The sequence below is a fragment of the Macrobrachium nipponense genome, chromosome 7 (genome assembly GCF_015104395.2).
Source record: "Macrobrachium nipponense isolate FS-2020 chromosome 7, ASM1510439v2, whole genome shotgun sequence".
Classification (NCBI taxonomy): Eukaryota; Metazoa; Arthropoda; class Malacostraca; order Decapoda; family Palaemonidae; genus Macrobrachium; species Macrobrachium nipponense.
The window spans coordinates 29,023,736-29,036,658 of NC_061109.1; positions in this window are offsets into that span (position 1 = coordinate 29,023,736).

The window sequence follows — 12,923 nt, forward strand, 5'->3', positions numbered from 1 at the left end:
ATCTTACTATTTTTGTGTGTGATCTCTGTGCTTTTTGTGTCTTGTGTTTTTCTGCTATGAGTATGCAAACCCATGATCCTTCTACCATCAAACCCCAGAGAAAATGCTTTGGGGTTGATGGTAGTCCTTGATCCTAGTTCCTGCCTTCCTTTGTGACAGACCCACATTTTTCTTGTACCAGGTGTAGATTAATAAATCAAATCAAATCACTCTAATGTTTACAGCATAAGTAACCCATGCCCTGAATGTGTTGATTGGCATCTTGAGCAATGGAAGAATATTGACAAGAGGAGGAGATATAGAAGGAATTCTATGCCTCCATCTTGGGAAAGTTTTGCTTCCTCATTGACGGCATCCATTTTTATTCCTTCTTGTTCTGGCTCTGCTCTACCAAGATCTCATGCTGCTTCTTCCCATAAAGATTTTACTACCCCATTCTTCTACTGCTTCAGCCTTGGAAGATTCAATTGTGGGTTGAGGAGATCTTGTAATTTATGTGGATGCCCTTGTTCCTGTGAGGGGAAACCTTCCCCTTGTGGGAGGGTAGAGGCCCCATTGTACTGTTCTTCTTCAGGAGGTAACGTGCAGAAGATAGTCACTAGTGACTGAGTGTTGGGACTCAGGCCTACTGGGCATACCAGCCATTTCTGGTCTATTGTCTCACTATTTGCCCTCCCACACTCCAGTTTTGTCTCCCATGACAGTTTCAAAGTCACTGTCTCAGTGACATTATCTCATCTCACTACAGCCAGAGCTTCAATCACTTTAACCTCCTCTCAACTGTTGACAACACTCGCCACTCCCCACTCCCCACTCCTTGACGTCAGCTGTGTTGATGCCATCAACTACCACATCTACTCCTTCTGACTCCCTTATCCAATCTGTTTGCAATAGTCTAAGAGACTGTGAGGTCCAGAGCTGTCACTGGAACTCTCAGACCATCCTCGGTTCAAAATAAACCTACATGACGCACAGAGACTCGGGAGAAACAGATCCAGTGCTCCCAGTTCAAACAATCTTTTATGCATTTTTCAGATACCTATACCTTATATCCTTGTCAGAATAGTACTTACTAATGTATATGTAGGGCATTGTAAGCTTTCTAACAATATGTGTTTGAAATCTCGTCAGAGATTTTGTGTGAATAGATCAGAATACCTTGAACCTGTCTCTTACTTGCCGCCTAATTATACGTACTGGTGACCCCGAAGATGACCAATGCCGCCACCGCCAGCACCAGCCCTCCCAGCAACAACGCTGCAGCAGCAAACATCAGCCTACTGCCTTCACAACCCACAACTCAGAGGCCTGGTTCTTCGAAGCAGAGACTATCTTCAGGTTTAAGAAGATCTCATCTTGCAAAGCAGACGCCGTCCTCAAATTCCTGCCAGAAACGTCTTCAAGCAGATTGCAAAATGGCTCACCGACCAAAAGACAACCATCACCCATGAAACCCTGAAGGCCCAACTAAGGTCGTCCTTCAGCGTGCCACCCACCTTTCGAGGTAGGAAATTCCTCGACAATGTAGGGACAGCAATAGGAGACCAGTGGCCATTGCATGTCTACAAGCAACTACATACAGTGGCTTGTTACGATCCCTGTTACAGACAGCTGCTCAGAGACTACGTTGAACCTTGTGAGAGAGGTCCTACTTACAGAATTACCCCGCCAAACAATTACAGCCATCCCCAACACACCAACCATGGACCTTAATGATTTCCTGAAGACAGCAACAGCTGATGCTGTCTGCTTGGCCCACAAGTTGATGGAGCCTGCATAACCAACTGTAGCAGCAGCTGCCCCACAGCCATAGAAGCAGACTGACACAGAGACCGCTACCGAAACTTCAGATGGAAAAACAAACCAAAATACAACCCCAAAACAGAAGAACAACCCAAGGGCATTCATTTCTAACACTGGAGGTCTCAGGGGCAAAGCCTGAAAATGTGAAAGTGATTGCTGCATGTCAAAAAAACATGCAAAAGGGTGGCAGCAGCGACCCAACTAGATAAAACATCAGCGGTGGGCAGTCTGGTTCCCTTGCAAGAGACACTGTGCCTGCATCTTTATTCCCCCTCATTTTGGGACCACCTTGATGTGGTGAGGGTTCTCTCAAACCTCCGGAATTTCTTCATAGGTTCGAACCCAAGAGTCCCTTATAACATTATATATTTTCAAGTAAATATCTGTGGACTTATCCATTTTTGCCAAAATTTTCGAAAGCAAATAAATGAGAAAACATATCATGGCTTAACGTGGAGTTAAATCCGAAGCTAAATAGTGAGAACTGTGGTAGATCCATCATCTACCCGACAATGTTCGGACCTGTTTTTCAGGCGGAACTATTCTGTGGAGCTGGACCACGGATTCCAGGGAGGTCCTGGTTCTATCCAGTTTGCCCATAATGTGATTTGGATGGGGATAATTGTATTATTGTAATACTCTTAGTCCTGCAAACGGGTTCTGCTTACACTAGGGCCTTACTAATCATGTTATGCCATCCCGTTTTGGGGGTAGGGTAGGGATGCGGACATTTGGGAGTCATTTCTTGAACTTGTGCCATTGGCGGAAGATTTAACTTTGTGAAGGGCCAATGATATCTTTTCAAGATTTTTTTTTTCCTTATCTCAAATATGTTTATGAATACTGAACTAAATGATTTGAGTACCCCTGGGCCCCATGATGGGAAAACTCTGGCACAGTTGATGATTATTGGCACTTCACTCCCGAATTTCCTTGGTACTGCCTCAAGCAATGAAAGTACTATAAATGCTACAAAGGAACACCCTGTTTCAAGTGAAGTAGCAGAGCCAGAAAAATAATTAGGGTGCATAAATAAAAAAGAAACAAACAAAAATCAATATCGTAACAATGGAACCACTATGATGAACAATAATTCTGAATTAGAGACAAATAATCCTCCCATCAATACAGAAAATATAAAAAACATAATAGACAAGCAACGTACATAAAACAAGGACCAAAAAGAAACTAAAATTACCGACTTAATCCCACATTGGTACATTTTAATGACCTCTTTGGACCAGATAACTGGTCAAGATTTCTAGGCCTTAAAACTGGCAACAAAATCTCAGCAGCGATACTAGAAAACAAATCACTTAACATATATCCAACACAGGACATCGAATGTAGACACATCAAAGACAATGAATGGCTTATCCAAGTAACCAATAAAAAGAAGTCCACTGCATTTTCAAGTATAACTGAAAAAAATATAAAAGTAACAATTACAAGCCATGAAACATTGAATTTTGTACAGGGTACAGTCATCCTACCCAACAACGAACAAGAACTTCCTACAAACAACTACTGCTAAACTCCTTAAAATTGACATATAACAATATTCACGATCTAGAATATACGTACTCAATTTCAAGTAGGAAAATTGGTTATTCACCAACTGATGGTGGAAAACTAGGCACAGCAATATAAGTTCATAATATATGCTGGATAAAGATATGATCACAATTTGTGACTTAAACAACCAAACAAATTTCAGCTCAAATTTCAGTGATCTACCAGCATTAATTAATAATGTACATGAACCCCTACTGATAGTAGCAGATTTTAACGCTCATAGTCCCCTTTGGGATAACTAACCTTCCTGACGCTCCAGGAACAAACATAGAGACATACTTCTTGGAGCATAACCTATGCTGCCTAAATGAAAGTGATGTGCCAACTTACTTCTCCAATACCCACTTAACCTTTTCTTCAGTAGATATCTCGCTGTGCTCAGTCGACTTAACTGAAAGACTTGAGTAGAATGTCCTGGATGACTCATACCAGTGACCACTTCCCCATAGTCCTTAATTATTTAAATTATAATTTAATATTGCCACTAGTAAAATATAATATCTAAAAAGTAGATTGGGATATTTACAATCTACATATCAGAAATATACCACCATTTCCGCATAACCAAAACCACAATACAATATGTGAATTCTTCACGGATTTCATGATAAACGCTGCTGATAAAAGCATACCTAAATCAAGGCCACACCCAAATAAATCCCCTGTCCCATGGTGGACACCAACCTTAGCAACTTTAAACAAAATCAAACACGTATTAAGTCGAAATCTTAGCAGACTTAAGACCCGGCTTAAAGCCCTCAACAAATTGCCCTACCATACAAATATACTAAACAAGATAGTAGTCATCAACATAACATTCAATTATATTAAACCTTTATATAACAAATATAATGCTAAATTTCGAAAATTTGTAATATCTGAGAAAATATTATCATGAAAAATTGAGTATCCAGCTTGTCAACAATTACATCTATGAAAGATATTTGGAAAAAAATAAGATAAATTAATGGAAAATGTATAAGACGCCCAAGAAGTGCAATACACCTATATATGAGAAACTATATCATGACCCATATGAAATCTCGAATATAATAGGGAAACTCTTTGAAAACATAAGTGCCTACTCCAGTCTAAATGAACATTTTCAAAATATAAGAACACAGATGAAAAATACTATGCTCAATTTTGAAGCTACTGAAGATCTAGAATATAATTATGCATTTAATATGGATGAATTAAACAATGCTCTAGATTCCTGTCATCCATCGGCCCCAGGCCACGATAAAATACATATTTGAAATGAAACAATAACTAGCCCCCATTGCCAAATCAAATTTACTAAAATTCTATAACACCAAATGGATGAAACGCGTTTCTCCAGATAAATGGAAACATGCTATCATTATCCCAATAAAGAAACCTGGGAAAGATTCAAGTAATCCATCCAATTATAGACCTATATCTTCGACAAGCCGTCTATGTAAAATACTAGAAAAAGTGGTTAATTCACGATTAACCTGTCAACAACAAATTCATTTCAAACACCAACGCAATCAGGATCAATAGCTGTTCGATCAACTCTTGAACCACTAACCTTTTCTAGAAGATCATATCAAAAAAGGATTTGATCAGAAAAAATTAAGTGGCAATATTTTTTGACCTAGATAAAGCATATGATACAACATGGAGACACAATATCATGCAAAAACTTCATTCTGGAGATTTATATAAGAGGCCATTTACCAATTTTTATTAACAATTTTCTATCAGACAACTTTCCAGATTCGAGTTGAAAATTGTTATTCAAATGTTTATGAATTGGAAGAAGGAATTCCCCAAGGCAGTGTCTTAAGCTGTGCTCTATTTGCTTTAGAAATCAATGATATTACAGTAAATTTACCAAAAGGAGTTAAAAACAGCTTGTATGTTGATGACTTTGCCATATATAATACAAGTAGCACTCTTAGACATGCCCAAGGAATCCTCAATACAGCCATCTCAAATATTGCCAATTGGGCAAATTCAGTATGATTCCAATTTTCAATAGATAAAACAAATGCAATAATTTGCTATAAAGATAAAAGGTGGTTAAAACAACAATCAAGCTTTATCTTTACAATACCGAAATAAAATTCTGCACAAATGTTAAATACCCAGGAATGGTGTTTGATCAGCACCTGAACTTGAGAGCACACCTCAGATACATTAAAGCAAAAGGCATAAAAGCCCTAGCCATATTGAAAATACTATCACATAACAAATGGGGAACTGGACGTAACACCATGTTTGTTATACAAAGGAACAATACTAACTATAATAGATTATTGTTGCCCAATATATTCATCTGCCTCAGAAGCTACACTAAAAACACTAGATGCACTGCATCATGAAGGAATACGTTTGTGCACGGGAGCATTTCGATCATCCCGTATAGACTCCCTGTTGGTGGAAGCAGGCATATTATCCCTAAAACATCACTGCAACTTGATAACTATGCATAGGGGGCTTTCCCTTCAAGCAGGAACATCTCCCGCAGTTACCTGCTTTCTGAATTATCATCAAAAATTAGAAAACCATAGTGGTAGCTCTTTCCCACAAAGAACCAAATATTTGATGAATTCACTGAATATTAAACCAATTTTCCATCCAGCAATGGAATTACCACCACCCTGGACTTTGAAAAGAGTAAAAATATATACTGCTCTACCATATCTACTAAAAAGAACTATGGCAAACATAGAAATGTACCGCCAACATGCGTTGGAGCACATCAGAAGAAGGGAGATCAACTTATGATCTATACTGATGGATCAAAGAGCAACACTGGAGTGGGAGCTTGAGCATTCTCAAAAGATAAGTTAGTTAAGATAAGTCTTCCCCCAATATCATCAGTATGCACAGTTGAACTCGCAGCCATACGAATAGCACTAGACATAATTTCTGAGAAGAGAGCAATTTCCACCACAATTTTTAGTGACTCGCAAAGTGCTATTGATGCTTTAAACAAGTACAGGTCTACAAATCACCTTTTACAAGAAATCCAAATAAAAATACACCAACTTGTTCAATCAGGACTATTAATAAAAATATGTTTGATTCCAGCACATGTGGGAATTGAAGGAAACGAAAAAGCAGATACAGCTGCCAAATTAGCTTGCACTATTCCATCAACAATGACACATGCCCCAGTATCAGACTGGATAACCTCAATTAAACCTCTAATATATCAAGACTGGCAAATAGATTGGACATCAGTGCCAACTACAAACAAACTGAGAAATATAAAAAGCGAAGTTAATTCATGGATGTCATCATCTCAAAAAGAAAGCATGAAAGAAGTGTTACTAACAAGACTACGTATTGGCCATACTAGATTTTTACACGGTCATTTAATGTCAAATCCACATCCAGACCCAATGAAATGTAGTACATGCCAGACACAAATGACTGTCCAACACTTATTAAGCTGGTATCACACTAGTCATTTCTTGCTCGCAGTTTTGGCCTGCATCCAGCCGATGCTTGCGAGCAAAAGTGTTGTATCGTCACACTAGGAACTCGTGATTTCGAGGAGCCGTAGGAAAAAGTAAACAAAACTGATCAGCTGATATCATCATGGCGCCCAGAAATTGTCGGACTGTTGCAAGATGTGCTGCAGTGGTGTATTTCTCGGAAACTTACGTGAATGCAAGAGTAACAAAAAACGTTTGTGGGTTCGAGATTAGCTCAGGAGAAGAGAAGCCAAAGGTCTGAGAGTATGTCCTATCAGCAGCAGCCATCTTGTTTGTTACACTACGCTGTGGCTCGCGGCTCGTGCTGGCTGCTTCCCGTTCTGTCGGAAAGCTAAAATCTCGAGCTAAAAGCTCCCAGTTTTGGAACCATCAAAGAAACTTATATTTGCAAAACACGACATTGAAAGGCATTCTTGCTGAAGGCAAAGATTTTGTATTAAATAGGATCATCATGTTCCTAATTAAACCGGTTTCCTAAATAAAGTCTAATTTTTTTTCAGGATTAATTCCTGAAAACCAGCCAGAGAAATGCCGTTGTTAGGCTCAGAGGTCTGGATAAACTAATCCTTCATAATAATAATAACAGCATCTTTATTCTAGGTACAGGCAAAAAGGCTCGGCATGCTTTTTTATCACAGACAAGATATCAAATACAGTTTCTGATCGACACCAGCATATTGAAATCATTCGTGGCAGCCAACCTGCACCAACGCCTCAATTCAGCACCCTACAGGCATCCACTGACTGCAGAGGCCCGCTGAGAATATACAGGAAAAGGACAATAAAAGTGTCATTCAGCGGGAAGCTATACAACTGGACGTTCGAATGTCACAGCAGAGTAACAATCGCACTTTTAGGAGCAGACTTCCTATAATCCCACAGCATGCTGGTAGATGTAGTGAATCAGCAGCTGATTACAGTACCAGAGATAAGTCACCTCCTACAGGAGTTCCCTTAGGTATGTAAGGACAACATGCAGCATGACCTGACCAAGCCCGTAGAGCACCACATAGTCATCGAAGGTCGCCCACAGTGCATGCTTGTTTTGAACGTTTGGCCCAAGAAAAACTCTGGGACATGGGATGGGCAGGAATATGCCAAAAAGCCTCAAACCCTTGGGTATCTCCCCTACACATGTTACCAAAACCTACTGAACATGGTGACCCTGTGTCGACTACTGGGGACTCAACATTAAGACAATACCTGACAGGTACCAACTGCCAAACATCACCAACATAACCAACCAGGTGGAGGGCACCAACATATTTATGAAGATTGATCTGTTGAAGGGATACTTCCATGTCCTGGTTACAAAGGAGGCCATTATCACCCCCCCTTTGGCATTTTGCATAACACCAATTACCCTCTGAGACAATTTTTCTCATCTCCAGGAACCCCAACACGGGCATCCCCGGTTACCAACAGGGATTCCATCCATGGGGGATTGACGGTGACTGAAAATCGTCGCTAACTGAAATTTAAAAGGGTTAACGATGCTTTAGACGGCATCATGGCCAGATAATTTGCTCTATTATGTAATAATTCTTGAATGCAAATGTGGAATTTCATTTGCCTAATCATTTAATATGACCTGCATGGTAGTTCTAAAAATTTTTATTGTTACATTTTGATGAACTTCCAGGTAAATCTTTGCCTAGAATGAGAGAAAAAAAGTAGTTTTTTTCCAGAATACTAACGTTTCCTCCATCTCTTTATTTATCATATCTTCTCGTTAACAAAGCAAAAGAGAATGATAAAAGTATCTTTTGGTAACATTATAATCATTGATTAAATGCTATAGCCATAAACACCTGAATGAAAACAGTTGTTTTGCTACATCAACCGAACCGAATCTGATAATGTTTTGCTTGCATTTCAGCCATCGTACAATAGTAAATAATTACTATAGTTTTGTTACAAACGACATCAAGTAAAATATTACTGATATATATTAACGTTATACATTTATTCGCTATGCAGAAAATATCGGCACAGAAATATAGTACTGCTAAATTTCAGCTGCATTATAGCTGAAGCTGGGAAAACAATATTCACACTGCTAATGACTATGAATTATCGTGCATCAGCATCATGGATGAAACTCGACTGCAAATAATAGTGGAGGAAATTATTTTAATAAAAAATTTTGGGCATAAAAAACAGATTTTACTGTTGTTTTCATGTAATAAAAGATAAATACGTAAAGCTTGTATTAGGATGAAATAGGGTAAAAATTGCAAAGGAATCTTAATTTGTTTAAAAAAAACAACGTACTCCCAGCACCATCTAGGTATTAACGAAAAAATAACTAAATCTAGGGTATTTCTACAGAAGCAGTCCGCACGGACGGCAAGGAACGTAACCGTGGATACGACATCCACTCAGGCAGTGGTTCTTAACCTGGGGGGCGTGATTTCCAGGGGGGCACGAGCCTCAGGTGAAAAGAAGAAGTTTTTCCATTTATGGGTTATTTTCATGACAAGAGCATGGAATCCGAACATGAAGCCTTGCTTTTTCACACGAACGTACAATGGCTATCAAAAGGGAGCATATTTGGACGGCTTTATGAGCTACGAGAAGTAGCAATATTTTTAGATTCACAGCAGATTTTCAGACTTTCATGACAATTTCCAATCTGAAGGCTTTCAGATAACTCTAGCTTACCTGGTGGACATTTTTGAAGCATTGAATGCTGTGAATCTTAAACTACAAGGGAAAAGCATCAACATCATCACGCACCACGACACCATTTGAGCCTTCATGGCCAAACTCGACCTCTGGAAATGTCGGGTTCAGCAGGGAAATGTAGCCAGTTTTAGGAATTTGGATTTTGCTCTTGCTGACAGTAACCTCGACTCTGACTTAAAGCAACAAATAATCACTCATCTAAGTGCCTTGAAAGCAGAATTCATCAGATACTTCCCAGATATTAGATGACAAGCATGAAGCCTGGAAATTCATCAGGAACCCATTTCAATGTGAAGTAGCTGATGTTGCTGATGAAGTCCAAGAAGAGTTCCTAGAATTGAAGTTCAACTCTACAGCTAAAGAAGACTTCAAAGATATGGATTTGGAGACGTTCTGGGTCAAATACCTTCCTGTTTACCCTCTGATCTCACACCAGGCTCTTCGGATTCTAACAATGTTTGGATCCACATATCTATGTGAAACTGCATTTTCCACGCTCGTTGCTATCAAAACCAAGTACAGAAACCGCCTGAACATTGAAGGGGACTTACTTTGTGCACTCTCAAGCATTCGAAACACGTATTCAAGATCTGGTAGCTTACTAGTGACTAACCATGTATTCAAGATCTGGTAGCTTAGAGCAGTGTCAAATATCTCACTAATGTAATTCATGCTTAGTAAATTGACTAAAAAGCCATTTTTAGTCATTTTCTTTTTAAATCTGGGAGTGAAATAGATGCAAGGGGGGCGTGGAGGGAAAGAGCTATTCCTAGAAGGGGGCGTGGTAGTAAAAAGGTTAAGAACCACTGCGTGACTAGGGACTGGGACGTCCAATGTATTTCGCCGTGTTTAGTACTGGCCCCTGGGAGGTTGATTACAGTCGTCCGAATAAATATTACTTAAAATTCTTGTTCAGTAGGTAAAACTGCATAGAAAACCGCAACTGCCATAGTCTAGGCTGCCACGGATAAGTACCCTAGATCTACCAAATCTAGTTCACGAAGTATTTAAGTCATATTTCGACTTTAAAACACTTCATATAACGAAACATAAATTTGCCCCATTAGGTTAGGTTAGTATACTAACCTTTGTGTTACTCTTCCTTTAAAGGGGGTTCCAGGGGGCGGAGCCCACCCCAGTCAGGTAACACGTTCTACTAGGTTAGTTTAGGTTAAGTTAGTATGTTAATCATTATGTTACTCTTCCTTTAAGGGGGAGTCCAGGGTCCCCCCTGGCCAGGTAACACGATTTAAAAGGTTAGTATGCTAATCTTTATGTTACTCTTCCTTTAAGCGGCTTCGCCTGCCTGGCCAGGAAACCCATTCTACTAGGTTAGGTTAGGTTGGTTAAGTTAGTATCCTAACCTATGTTACTCTTCCTTTAAGGGGGGGCCGGTCCAACATGTACTAGGGTAGGTGGGTTAGGTTAGCATGGCAAAGTTTAAATTAGGTTTCCTTTAAGGGGGTATTATGACAACCTTTATATTAGGTTCCTAAACACATAATGATATTAATAACTATCCTTTAATGGTAATATTTCATAGTTTATTTTCTGATAGAACATTCGGTTTCTATCCATTTCGAAATTTATTTTTAAACAGTATAACATATCTATATGCCCTATATATAATATATGTTTGTATGTATTGATGTATAAATATGTAAAATAGGTGCCTGTCCCATAACATTCATTTAAAATATGATTTATTCAACTGCATAGAAATTTTCACTTCCATTACAAGACCCTGTCCATGTATTTTTTACTCAGTATTGCAGATTTTTTTCTTCAAATACAACGTCGGTTTCCACGTGTGAAATCATCCCCCCTCAATGGCGTCATTCACCCCCCACCATTCTTCCAGCCAATCAGAGACCTCATCACGTACATGTAACGAAATTGCGTTTTCATATGACTTTACAAGAAATGCTTGCACTGTTAACACCGGTCTCCCTGCTTTCTTAACCCTGGATAGGTTTCGCTATATTGCTACCCCGTTAAAGGTGTGTGTGCAGGTCGAGCGCGACCCGAGCATCTAGAAAAATTTGCCAAAAATCACTAACTTCATTTTTGCTGTACATTTTAGTTTTTAAAATCAATTTGACTATTAAGAAATACTACTGAAAAGATAAATAATACCCATCTACAAATTAAATATTTATTATAAATATTTAAAAAAATAAGTATGTACAAAAAATAATTTACGAAAATATTTACAAAAAATACAAAATAAGCTATATACACAAAAAATAATTTACGAAAATATTTACAAAAAATACAAAATAAGCTATATACACACAAAAGTTGAGAGAATCCTTCCTAAAACTACATTTTACAATATGTGACAGCCAGAAAAGGTGTCGGACTCATAGAGGTCAAAATCTAGAAAGAGAAAAAAAGTGTAATTTTTTTTGGCAAAAAAAAGTTTTTTTTTTTTTTTTATAGAACAGTCATATTATCCTAGAACGTAATTATGTACAAATATTTGGAAAAAGATGATGATAGCTGTTATATCAAGGGCCAAATCTCTTCACCATGAAAATTTCTTATAAAAATTGTTGTAACTATTATAAGATATGATATTTATGCATGACAATCTACCAGAATAATACAAATTCCATAGAGATCAAGAATATATAGCAGTATGGCAACATACCTTTCGGATCTGCCAACAAAATGGCCGAACCCGACACCTATTCCAACGGCCACATCGACCACCTGAAATGGAGGAATGGAATGTAATTTTCAATGTGTTATTTACTTATCTAAATATGCGTGGATTTGCATAAAACTATTATGGTTGCTTGCTGGATGTTTGAACATTATTTTGCAGTCATAAAAAAAAATGACCCAAAGAACTTACTCCAATGTAAAGGTCACTTTTTGACCACCTCGTTTTACCATGAAAATTTCTTATAAAAATGGCTGTAACTACTATAAGATAGGATATTTATGCATGAAAATCTACCAAAGTATCACAAATTCTATAGAGAACAAGAATATATAGCGGTATGGCAAGTTACCTATCAGATACGTACACTAAATGGCCCCAGACCACGACAAGTGCGACGGCCACATCTACCTGAAATGGAGGAATGGAATGTAATTTTCAATGTGTTATTTACTTATCTAATTATGCGTGGATTTGCATAAAACTATTATGATGGCTTGCTGGATGTTTGAACATTATTTTGCAGTCATCAAAAAAAAAAAAATCACCCAAAAAACTTACTCCAAGTAAAGGTCATTTGTTGACCTCCTCGTTTTACCATGAAAATTTCTTATAAAAATGGCTGTAACTATTATAGGATAGGATATTTATGCATGAAAATCTACTAGAATATCACAAATTCTATAGAGAACAAGAATATATAGCGGTATGGCAAC